The sequence below is a fragment of the Tribolium castaneum genome, chromosome 2 (genome assembly GCF_031307605.1).
Source record: "Tribolium castaneum strain GA2 chromosome 2, icTriCast1.1, whole genome shotgun sequence".
NCBI classification, from domain to species: Eukaryota; Metazoa; Arthropoda; class Insecta; order Coleoptera; family Tenebrionidae; genus Tribolium; species Tribolium castaneum.
In genome coordinates this window covers 1,857,021-1,869,291 of record NC_087395.1, presented here as the reverse complement: position 1 = coordinate 1,869,291, position 12,271 = coordinate 1,857,021, and the positions used below count along the sequence as shown (strand labels likewise).

Sequence of the window (12,271 nt, the reverse complement as noted above, 5' to 3'; positions counted from 1 at the left end):
TGTTTTCACTGCTGATGGTGACCTTGATTTAAAACATCATAGAATCTGTAACATTAATGATCCAACAGAAGACAAAGATTGTGCGAATAAGGTATATATTGATTTAGTAAGTAAACAAATATACCAAAAGATGGAAGGAGTAATAGCTGCTTTAACGGATTTAAATAATAATGTTCATAAAGCAGATGCTATATGGATGGATAAATTTAATCAGTTAAACTTAACCATGAATGTTAAGTACAAAATACTTGATGAAAAAATTGATAATATAATTGCTACAATTCCTCACACGATTGAATCAGAATTGCATAACAAACATTTAAGTATAAATTATGAAATCGATAACAAGTGGAAAAAATTTATGAATAATTCAAATGAGATAACCAGACGAATAAAAAAACTTGAAGAACGCTTTGAAGGAATCGATAGTATTAAGATAAAACCAGAAACCATTTCCAAACGTTCTAAAGCAGGTGATACAGATCAACTTGAAAATGTACCTATATCAAAGAAAAGGAAAGTAACAGATTCATATGAAAATAGTGAAAGATAGAACCCATGCCTCATAATAAAAACAAGTGTCCTCCAGGTCAAATGTCAGATCGTCATGGAAATTGTAGAGAAGTGTACCGTAAATAAGCAATGGTTCGACTAAAGCAAGTTAGTGATGTAAAGCAAAAATTGGTAAACGAGATATTTAAACCTGCACGCAGGAATTTTAAACGAAGACGTACTATAATTAAAGGATTGGATGATTTATGGCAAGTAGATTTAGCAGAAATGCAAAATTTATCTTATCATAATAATGGATTTAAATATATTTTAGTCGTAATCGACTGTTTTTCTAAATTTTTATGGACCAGACCACTGAAATCGAAATCAGCTAATGAGGTTAGCAGAGCTATGGAATCAATACTGAAGAATGAAAAAGAACGAATACCAAAGAATTTACAGTCAGATCAAGGAAAGGAATTTTATAATACCACTTTTCAGGATTTGATGAGACGTTATAATATTAATCACTATAGTACGTACAGCGTTAAAAAAGCAGCAATTGCTGAACGAGTTATACGTACTTTAAAATCCAAAATTTATCGATATTTTACGTTATTTGCGACACATAAATGGATAAATAAATTGCAAGAGATAACCAAAAATTATAATACTACAATACATCGAACAACAGGAAGGAAACCCACAGAGATAAACGCTTCGAATCAAGGAGACATAACAGCATATGATCATCTAAAGATTGTTGATAAAAACAGAAAAAAATTTAAAGTCGGAGATTTCGTAAGAATTAGCAAAGAAAAGATGTTATTTGAAAAAGGATATACACCCAATTGGTCAACGGAAATTTTTAAAATCAGTAAGATTAATCTAACCAATCCTGTAACATTTCTGCTAGAAGATAAAGAAGGTCAACCAATCAAAGGAGCTTTTTATATTTGGGAATTATCAAAAACTCAATATCCTGACGTCTATTTAGTTGAGAAAGTGATTCGACGTAAAGGAACTAAATTATTTGTGAAATGGTTAGGTTTACCAGATAATCAGAATAGTTGGATTGAAATGAAAGATATTACCTAATAAATAAGAAATATATATACGATATAATTATTTAACGTCTAATTTAGTTCCATTTAAGATGGCAACGAGTGTAGAACCTGTTATAAAAAAAGTTCTGCATTTTGAAAAAACCATAAGCGATATTCGATTACTAATGAAACTGGAACTACTGAAATTAGGACCGTGCCAGTTGATGGATATATTTCATAAATTACCGGAAACATATCAACAAGATCATGATATAAAGCTGAATCTACCATGTTTACAACATTATTATAACAGTTTTGACGAAGATCAGTTTGATGGTCCTCCTTCATCAATAAATAATTGTGTTTCGTGTATTTTAGATGATACAGGAAGCCAACAACAACAACAACAACAACAACAACAACCCACTGCGTTTCAAGTGTAATGCCTCTTTTGAACTCATCACTCATCTTGTTTGTTACTCTTATACAAAATGTGTTGTACGTGCAAAAACCGTTAGATGTTGTAGATATGTACATCGTCTTCACTAGTGAAAGTCCTAACAACACAAGATGGTCTCCTCTCTGGAAAAGTTTATTTTTCAACGATGTTGATTACCAATGGAAGAAGATGAATCTGGGTTATTTGAGCAATACTGCAATAGAAATATTTAAATATGAAAATGTTTCTATAGCAAACTCTGTAATATATTTTAAATTAAGACTAGTTTTTACCAATAGTAATTATATTGATACTGACTGGAAGAGACTTATACTTAATGATCATGATGTAGTTTCAATAAAAAATTGTTTTAATCATGTTCCTACCTTTTTAGCAATGTTTGGAATTGTTTGTACATGTTGGATCGTTTTTATGATGTTCATAGCGTTAGGTTTGGCTTAAAAACTGCAATTAAAAATTTATTTAGGTGTATGACTTTGTTAGTTTAAGTATGTAGTTTGTTTTATGTCTAATAAAAAATAATATTCATTCTGATTATTTTTGTTATCATATTTCCTGTCTAACGTTTTTTTCCTTAAAAACGTTAAATTTTTATCAGTTATATTTTGAATTTTTTGAATTTTTACGTAAGGAACCACAATATCCGGTTGCAAAGTTTATGGAATATAAAATCATATCGCATCAATGATTAATTCATTTCTACTTCGACTGTCCGTGTATGAAAGTAATCATGTTCAAGTGCTCTCAATGCGATAACAAGTTTACTCGCAAAGATGCTTTAACACGTCATGTAAAAAAACATAGTAAGTAAATACATTTTACGTTATAGAAATTGTTTTAATTAAGAGCATTTTTAAGGTGATAAATTATCTAAACTCACTTGCACCGGATGTAAAACGTCATTTACGAGATTTGATAACTATAGGCGTCATATTACAAATTCATCATTGTGTTCAATGGATTCGGATGATATGACTCCTAAAAAAGCCCGCCTGACAACTAGAACACCTTTACAAGGTATTTTTGTAAATATTCTTTATATTATTATTATTATAACTTGTTTTTGTTTTTAGAAGTTACTACTAACGCTCCATCATGTTCATTTCATCAATTTTGTGAAATATGCAATAGTCACTACAGAGGATCCAGATTAAACCATTTACGTTCTTTAAAACATAAAAGTGTCATCTCCGCCAAAATTAATGATGATGATGATTTCGTTGAAGAATATCAAGTTGCCTTCAAATCAAGAATTACCTCATACCGATTGAAAAATTCACAACTAGATGACTTGGAAGTGTGCAATTTTTTTGAAAGAAATCAAGATAAACTTATCACTTTAATAACTAGAAAACTGAGAGAATTTAACCAACTTAAAATTAATTTCGAACTTTTTGCTAAATATATTTTACCTTCTAAAGACATTATCGAAATCAAATCATTCAACACTAAAAATATCATCATTTCAATATCGACAAATATTAAGGTAGAACTGGAAGAAATATGTGGCGTCATAAAAAACAAAATGAGTGAATTCTTGGAAAAAGATAGTGGTAAGTAATATCAATTTTATTTATAAACATATTATTGTATTAAATTTTTTAGGTTGGATTTTAATGGAAATTTTGTTTTTGGAACTTAATATCAACAAATTCAATCCACTACGTGCATCAACATATATACCATTACCGAAGGACATAGCGAAGCGGAGAGCGGTTATCAATATTCATAATGATGATAATGAATGTTTCAAATGGTCTGTTTTGGCACACCTTCATTCAACTGAAGTAAATGTTAATCGACATCGAGTTGATGCTTATCGTGAGTTTGAAGAGGAATTAGATTTTACAGATATTTCATTTCCGGTTAAATTAACTGATATTTTTAAATTTGAAGCACTTAATAATATTAGTGTAAATGTCTATGGAACAGAGCAGCGTTTTGATCATGAAAAAGGTAAATGGGTATCAGATATTATAGGTCCCTTTTATTTAACTTCTAAGAAACGAGACATTCATGTAAATTTATTACTTATCGTAGACGATGAAAGAATGATCAAACATTACTGTCTGATAAGCAACATTTCTCGATTAATAAGTTCACAACTTTCCAAACATAATCATGCTAAATTTATATGTAACGGTTGTCTATTATTTTTTTCGAGTGAACAAAAATTAGTTAAACATCGTAAGTATGCTTGTAATGAAGTTGTCACTACATTACCAACTTCTGATCTGATTATAAATAAATTTGGTAAAGAAGTGCCTGGTAATGAATTAACATTTCAAAATTTTGATAAATCTCTTAAAGTTCCTTTTGTATTTTATTTCGATTTTGAATCTATTTTAAAACCTTTACGCAATGATAATTCAGCCGATAATATCCGTACAATTGTTACACATTTACATGAACCATATAGTTTCGGATATTACATAAAATGTGCATATAATGATAATTTATCAATTTATCGGACTTATCGAGGAAAAGATGCTCCTAAAATTTTTGTGAAATGGTTGCAAGATGATGTAAATAGACTTTATCACGATCACCTCAAACATATCGTACCACTTGAAATGACTCCGTTAGATGAATTGGTTTTTCAAATATCTACCCATTGTCATTTATGTAAAGAACCTTTCAAAACAGATTACGGAAGTCTAAATTGTGATAGAGTTCGTAATCATTGTCACTTAACAGGTGAATTTTTAGGACCTGCACATTCTATTTGTAATTTAAATTATAAGATTCCAAAATATATCCCTGTTTTTTGTCATAATTTAACTAATTATGATAGTCATTTATTTATTAAAGCTTTAGCAACAGAAAAGACCATCATTAATTGCATTGCTCAAACTAAAGAAAAGTATATTACATTTTCAAAAAAAATTTTAGTTGATAAGGTCATGAACACGACTACAAATACAGTTGACAATATTTTTATAACGCTTAGATTCGTAGATTCGTTCCGTTTCCTTTCTTTTTCATTAGATAAATTATCTCAGACTTTAACTTCTAATGAATGTCTAACCATTCGGAAACACTTTCCGGACGATAACCAATTTAATTTGATAAGACAAAAAGGTGTTTTTCCATATTCATATTTGGATTGTTTTAATAAGTTAGATGATACCAGTTTACCATTGATTCAACAATTTTATGATAATCTTAATAAAACTGATATCAGTGAACATGATTATGAGCGAGCACAGGAAGTCTGGAATCTATTTGATTGCAAAACGTTAGGTGATTATTCCGACATTTATTTAAAGTCTGATGTTTTGTTACTAACAGACATTTTTGAAAATTTCAGAAAGGTTTGTCTCAAAATTTATGAACTAGATCCAGCTCATTACTTAACAGCACCTTCATTAGGCTGGGATGCTATGTTAAAAATGACTGGAATTAAATTCGAATTGTTAACTGATATAGACATGGTACATTTCTTTCGAAAATCTATTAGAGGAGGACTTTGTCAATGTTCAAAACGTAAAGCAGTAGCAAATAATAAGTTTTTATCAAATCATGATCCTTCTAAACCAACTTCTTTTATAATGTACCTTGATGCAACCAACTTGTATGGAGCAGCAATGTCTGAATATTTACCTTATAGCGGTTTTCGATGGGAAGATCCTAATGAATTCAATGATAACCTAATTCTCAATTTGACAGATAACGCTGATGTAGGTTATATATTCGAAGTTGATTTAGAATATCCTTCTGAATTACATAATCTTCACAACGATTTACCATTTTGTCCTGAAAAATTTATTCCTCCCTCTAGTAAAACTGAGAAACTTTGCGCAACCTTGAACAATAAAGTACACTATGTTTTACATTATCGAAATTTAAGACAAGCTATACAAGGTGGTTTAAAATTAATTAATATTCACCGTGTTTTAAGTTTTAATCAATCACCATGGTTGAAAACATATATTGATTTAAATACAGAAATGCGTAACAAATCAAAAAACGCGTTAGAAAAAGATGTATTTAAATTAATGAATAATTCAGTTTTTGGTAAAACCATGGAATCAATTGATAAAAGAGTAAACGTGAAATTGGTAACATCATGGAATAATATAGGTAGAAAACCAGGTGCTGAAAGTTTAATTGCACGACCAAATTTTAAAAATTCATCTATCTTTACACCAAATTTTGTAGCTATTCAATTAGAGAACGAAAAAGTTTTCTACAATAAACCTCTGTATGTAGGTTTTACTATTCTAGATATCAGTAAAACTATTATGTATGATTTTTATTATAATTTCATAAAACTTAAATACGGTAACAATGCAACGCTTTTGTATACCGATACTGATAGTTTAGTAATTGAAATTTTTTGTGAAAATATTTATGATGATATTAAATCTAATATAGAGCGTTTTGATACTTCAAATTATAAAGCAGAAAATATTCATGGAATACCTGTATCGTCTTCTGTCATCGGGAAGATGAAAGATGAATATAAAGGACGTGTAATATCAGAATTTTTAGGAACAGGTGCTAAAGCATATTGTGTGGATGTTGAAGGTGAATTATCTAAAAAAGCTAAGGGTATTAAACACAATGTAATTACAAGTGAATTACATAAAATTGACTACCAAAACGCAGTTACTGTTCCAAACACTGAAATTATTAAAGAAATGAATATCTTTCGTTCGAAGCTTCATAACATTTACACAGAATTAAAGAAAAAAATTGCTTTATCTTTCAAAGATGATAAACGTTACATCTTAAACAATTCTGAAGGTAGAACATTATCTTGGGGTCATAAAAATATTCTTCCTCAAACTCAGGAATAATATTTAATTTGTATTGTAGTTATTGTATTATAATGTTTATGTATTATAATATGTATGTATGTATGTACTTATATTTAGATGTAATAAACAATTAAAGTAATTTATTGTTTTTATTATTATCCATTAACCAAATAGCTTATGTGAATTTGTTTCAGGTTTCCAAAATAGACAGCACTATCCACTCTACCTACCTGAGGTTCGACTCCCCATGGAAGGAACAACAACAACAACAACTTTTTTTGCATTATATTTTAAACAAATAACAAAATAAACTTGGTGCGCAACAGACAAGTTAGGCAAACAACATTACAAAAATAAAAAACTACATATACTAGGTTTTTTTTCCTTATCGATAAAATAATGACTTTCCTTTATTAGTTATTAGTGACAAGCGCGATGATTTTCTGATATTTTGCTTAACTCAATACAGCATGTATTGTATATATACTTCATGTATTCACAATTGCACATTTCAAAAATCATATATTCAAAATTTCACAACCCCAAAAACCAAAAATTTCACAACCCCAAAAAGCTACTACTACTACTACTACTACTTGTTTTCTTGGTTGCATATTCGCAAACGGGCGGGGGGTGTGTTTAAAAAAAAAAAATGGAGGCCAGCGCCATCTTTGATTGACGGCTGCGCTGACGGCAGCGCCATCTAGCGAAAAGTTTGCAGACCGTGGCGCCATCTAACGTGAGAATTTAGGCGGAATTTGTGACGACATCGGCGCTACCAACATTACACCCAATATTAATTTTTAAATAAATTAAAATTTTGGCGCCATTTTTTTTAACAAACAAACATGGCCGACTAATTTCAAATATTAATTTTGAAATAATTTAAATTTGGCGCCAATTTACCATTAAACAAAAATGACCGCCGCCGACTTTCAAACTTCCAAGATGGCGACGATTATTATTATTATTATTATTATTATACTACATAAATATATTTGCATCATCACAAATGGCGTCAGTCGGCCGCAGGCCGGCTGACCAGCTGGTCGCAGGCCAGCGAGCTGCGATTACGCGCTTGCGTCTGCGGCTGACTGACACAATTTTCACACATGCGCAGTAGAGGGAGGTGGAGGTGGTTTTTGAACCGGCTATCTCTATCTACTATTATACACTGTTAGATTGCACGAATAACTTAAGTGGGAAAAACATTTTACGGAAACTCATTACAAGCGAATAACTTTGCACTTATTCAAAACTATTCGAATAAGCAAAATATCAAATCAATCCGCAGTTATTTTATCGGAAAAGATTCCACATATGACACTTAAATTTTCTCATTAAAATCAAATCAAGATAACGATCGCTTAAGCGTCCCTTGTTGCAAATCGATCAAAAAAATGTTTTCTTTCATTCAAAATCATTAAGTGTGGCTGATTGGATTTATTTTTAATTCCGGGTCTTTGCCTAAGCCTGGATTCGTGTCATATGTGGCTGGGGCTCAAATAGCTGCTTTAAAATAAATATGCAGATGGAATGGATTAATTGGTCAAAGAAAATAATACAGAGAAAATAATAACCAATTATTTTTACCAAAAAGTTTTTTTTCTTGAATGTTTCAAAACATTGCGAGCGTTGATTTGCCTGCCATAAGTGCATTATTTTGTTACTATATATTTAAATTTCATTTAATTAATGTAATACAAAATTCAGGAAAAAAACGACAGACATTGAATTTTTTATTCGAAAGTATGACAGAAAATTCAGTTTCATAAAAAGTTTAATTAATTATTTGGAATATTTTCAATTTCGTTTAGAATCGAACATATATTATTAATTACACGAGCTATTAATTAATCACGCTGCGAATAAAAACGGTTTTAAATTTAAAAATTAGTTAAGCTTACTGTTCTGAAACACAATTGGCAACATTGAATTCGTTATCTTCTTAGATTGTAACAAAACTAAAAATGTATTTTGCTGCGGGTGGTTTTGTAACCAATAGAACACTAAATTATTTTAATTAAAATCAATGTAAATACATATTTTCAATATTTAATCATGGTGGCGTTAAACTTCAAAATAATTATATTAATGTAATTTCACCAAAAATGTTAATTATTATTTACAATTTTGTATCTGTGTAGATTATGAATTCATTACTTGTTTTCAAGATACTCAGAAAACAATCGTTTTGGAAAAATTATAGAATAGTTGGGGTCTGATCTATTGTAAATTGAGTTCCAAGATTGACCAAAGTAATGTATATACAGAATGTCCTAGAAACTAAGAATTCTAGAAAAGGAGGATTTTAACTACATTAAAAAGCAAAGTTGAAACTTAAATCTATACCAATTACGAATTTTGGTAAAAGTTGGATAACTAGAAAAAGTTAAATGGAACACATGTTTTTGCTTTTCAAAGATTGTTAAATTGTCTATCTAAAAACTACGGATATCTAAAGGTTAGGACATGATACGATAAATAATACGTTCCCGTCCTCGATAGTTCCGTTATTGTCGCCAGAGAGCGCTGTCGTCCCATTGCCGTCTAAGTTTTCATAGCAGTGAATTTGAAAAAATTGTTGTATTATTATAACGGTTGACTTTAGGTAAACAAAATAATATAGGCAGATAGAGCATTCAGCTCTCAATAGTAGAACCTAAACATGATGCCAAAATTTTATCATAAACTATATTTAAAAAAATTAAAAACTTTAACCAATTTGCACTCTGCCCCATATTTTTTAAAACGCTGCGAATACGGTTACTGATACAGGAAAAATGTCACGAAGAAAGTTGTATAGAATTAAATTTTCTACAAAAGAGTCCGCGAGACCATATTCTTATCTTTAACCATTTAGGCCCCAAAGACGCTCAAGCAACGGAGTTGCTTTATTTTGACCGTAGTCAAGTAATGAAATGTTAATTTGTACTTAAACCGTTAAAGATATTAATATGGTGTCGCGAACTTTTTTGTAGGAAATTGAATTCTCTACAATTTTGTTCCTCACACTTTTTTTTAACCGCATTTTGAGCGTTCGCGAAAATATAAGATGGAACGCAAAATAATAATTCTTAGCAACAATTTCTGCATATTTATCAAAACGCTGGGAATACAGTTGAATATACAAAAAAAGTGTAAGAAACAAAGTTGTGGAGAATTAAATGTCCTATAAAACAGTCCGTGACACCATCTTTCTTTCTTCTACAGTTTAGGTATAAATTAAGTTTCCGTTACTTGACCCCGGCAAAATGAAACGAACCCGTCGGTTCAGCGTCTTTGAACGTTTTTGGGGCCTAAACTGTTAACGATAGTGATATGGTCTCGCGTACTTTTTTAAAGGAAATTTAATTCTTTACAAATTTTTTCCTAACATTTTCGCACTGTCTTGAAAAATACTGGACAAAGCGTAAAATTTAATTTTAAATCATTTTTTTCTTATGAAAATTTTAGTCTGCTGTTTTTCTCAGACTGATAAGAAGGCAAAACTCAACATTTCTGCATTTTTTACAAGTAATTAGGGAATTGGCTGAATTTAAATTAATTTGTAACGATTTGGTGCCGAGACGGTATAACGCTCGAATTGCTCTCATTTTTACGCTACCGTACAATTTTTTGGTACAGTCGCTTCCTAAGTTATAGTCCTCCTAAGTTGCAAGATTCATTAATGTAATGTGTACAGGGTGTCTCAACATGTTGATTGAGTCTCTTATTGATCATTAAATATTGAAACACATTCAGGTGTCCCAGCGATTTGAAATAATCCATTTTTTTGAAGAAAGCTTAATAACAATTAACTTTTAAAACATCAGTGTTAGAAGCAACATCAAAAAATGCAAAAAATATAGAGTACATTATTTAAAAAAACATACGTTTGTTTTGTATTTACTGTTGGAAATAACCTGTATACTTGAAAATAATTTTAGATGAGTCAGGGACTTAGGGACTTTTGTTAAAAAAGCTTAATTTTCTAACGTTAAAAATTCAAAATTGGACTTTTTTAAATTGCTGAGAAAGCACGTTGATATACCGGGTGTATCAGAAATACGTGTGTTAATGTTACCACGTAATAAAAGTCATCACGTACAACTTTTCAATATAATATTTTTCAAAATTCTTATTTATAATTTTTAGGGTTTTTCTCCTATCTTTTGTGTAAACAAGCCGGTCAGGTCAGGTCTAATAATTGTCTAATAATTAGTTAGTATTCATAGCAACAATTTTTATTGTTGTTTTAAATTGTTCAAAATGTCCATTTTTATGAGAACAAAAATAGTTCGGTACTTTTATTTGTGTACCCATAGGCGGCTACACGTTTCAATGTGTTATTCTTTTCCAAATTTTGAGTAAATTGTCGAAACTTTTATTAAAAAATCACAAATAAAATGTTTTGTTTACTGATCTTTGTTACCTGTTAAAATTAACACACCTATTTCTGATACAGCCTGTATATACAAGGTTGCTGAAAAGTATTGATACAGCTAAATATTTTAAGAACGGTTTACCAGTTAAAATGGATATTTTAGCAAACTATTATTAAGTTTTACTTATTTTTTTGGTCAAAGTTTGGGCGGCAAAGAGCTAACGTTTGATAAAGACAACATATCCAAACTTTTTAAATTTTGTTAGTTCGATAAGTTTGTTAAAATAAGATAAGGATGCATGTGATACATCACAAAATTTTTAAAACTATTAAATTTGATCTTTTCTGCCAATAAAAAACATCAAGTTAGCCTTGTATCTCTAGAAGAAATGGAAATAAAAATTTGATGAACATCTGAGACGATATAATTTAAATATTTTTAAGCATATACTAAATATCAATAAGTTTTAATGAAGACTTTTTATAATATTCAACTGTTTCCATAATTTTTAGAGTCCTTGTACATTAATTTATTTACGTATTGCATTTATTTATTTGCGTACTTCCACTTTTTTTTACTTTTTGTGAGTTAAGTTCAGTATCTAAACATATGGTCCTTCGAGCCGGATTTCGCGAAAAGAAGAATTAAAAAAATACAAATTTTATTCCTTTCTTTCTCAGACGTTATAGTCATTTATAAATTATATTATGTAATTATAACAAAAATATAATAATAAAATATTAAATACCAAAGGCTAGATTCTGTGTGACTTGTAGTTGTATTTATGAGAGTCACGTTGTATATTATATTCGTATGGCAAGCAAAATGGACAAAAAATACTAATTTTGAGGAAATATCTAATTATTTAATAATTTAATTGTTATATTGGGCAATGCAAAGTATATTTTATAATATTCAACTGTATCCATAATTTTTTTAGTTTTTGTATATTGATTTATTTATGTATTGCATTTATTTATTTGCGTACTTCCATTTTTTTACTTTTTGTGAGTTAAGTTCAGTACCTAAACATATGGTCCTTCGAGCCGGATTTCGCGAAAAGCAGAATTAAAAAAAATACAAATTTTATTCCTTTCTTTCTCAGACGTTGTAGTCATTTATAAATTATATTACGTAATTATA

At 29.6% G+C, this 12,271-nt stretch overlaps 1 protein-coding gene and 2 long non-coding RNA genes across 9 annotated transcripts in view; 2 read left to right on the top strand and 1 right to left on the bottom strand.

The window, feature by feature from the left end:
* pdm3 (pou domain motif 3) overlaps window positions 1–12,271 on the top strand; it is a 236,691-nt gene that overhangs the window by 163,513 nt on the left and 60,907 nt on the right. The gene's annotated exons all lie outside the window — the stretch shown is intronic.
* Window positions 1,965–2,485, bottom strand: LOC135265364 (uncharacterized). Its single transcript, XR_010332996.1, has 2 exons — window positions 2,364–2,485; window positions 1,965–2,191 (listed from the first exon to the last, which is right to left on the bottom strand). It is a non-coding gene; the product is annotated as an uncharacterized LOC135265364 (long non-coding RNA).
* Window positions 1,993–7,134, top strand: LOC135265363 (uncharacterized). Of its 2 annotated transcripts, none has more exons than XR_010332994.1 (5): window positions 1,993–2,009; window positions 2,066–2,801; window positions 2,857–3,015; window positions 3,072–3,551; window positions 3,604–6,900. It is a non-coding gene; the product is annotated as an uncharacterized LOC135265363 (long non-coding RNA). The 2 variants fall into 2 exon arrangements; XR_010332995.1 differs by lacking the exon at window positions 1,993–2,009 and adding an exon at window positions 6,956–7,134 and having other exon boundaries at window positions 2,660–2,801; window positions 3,604–3,819.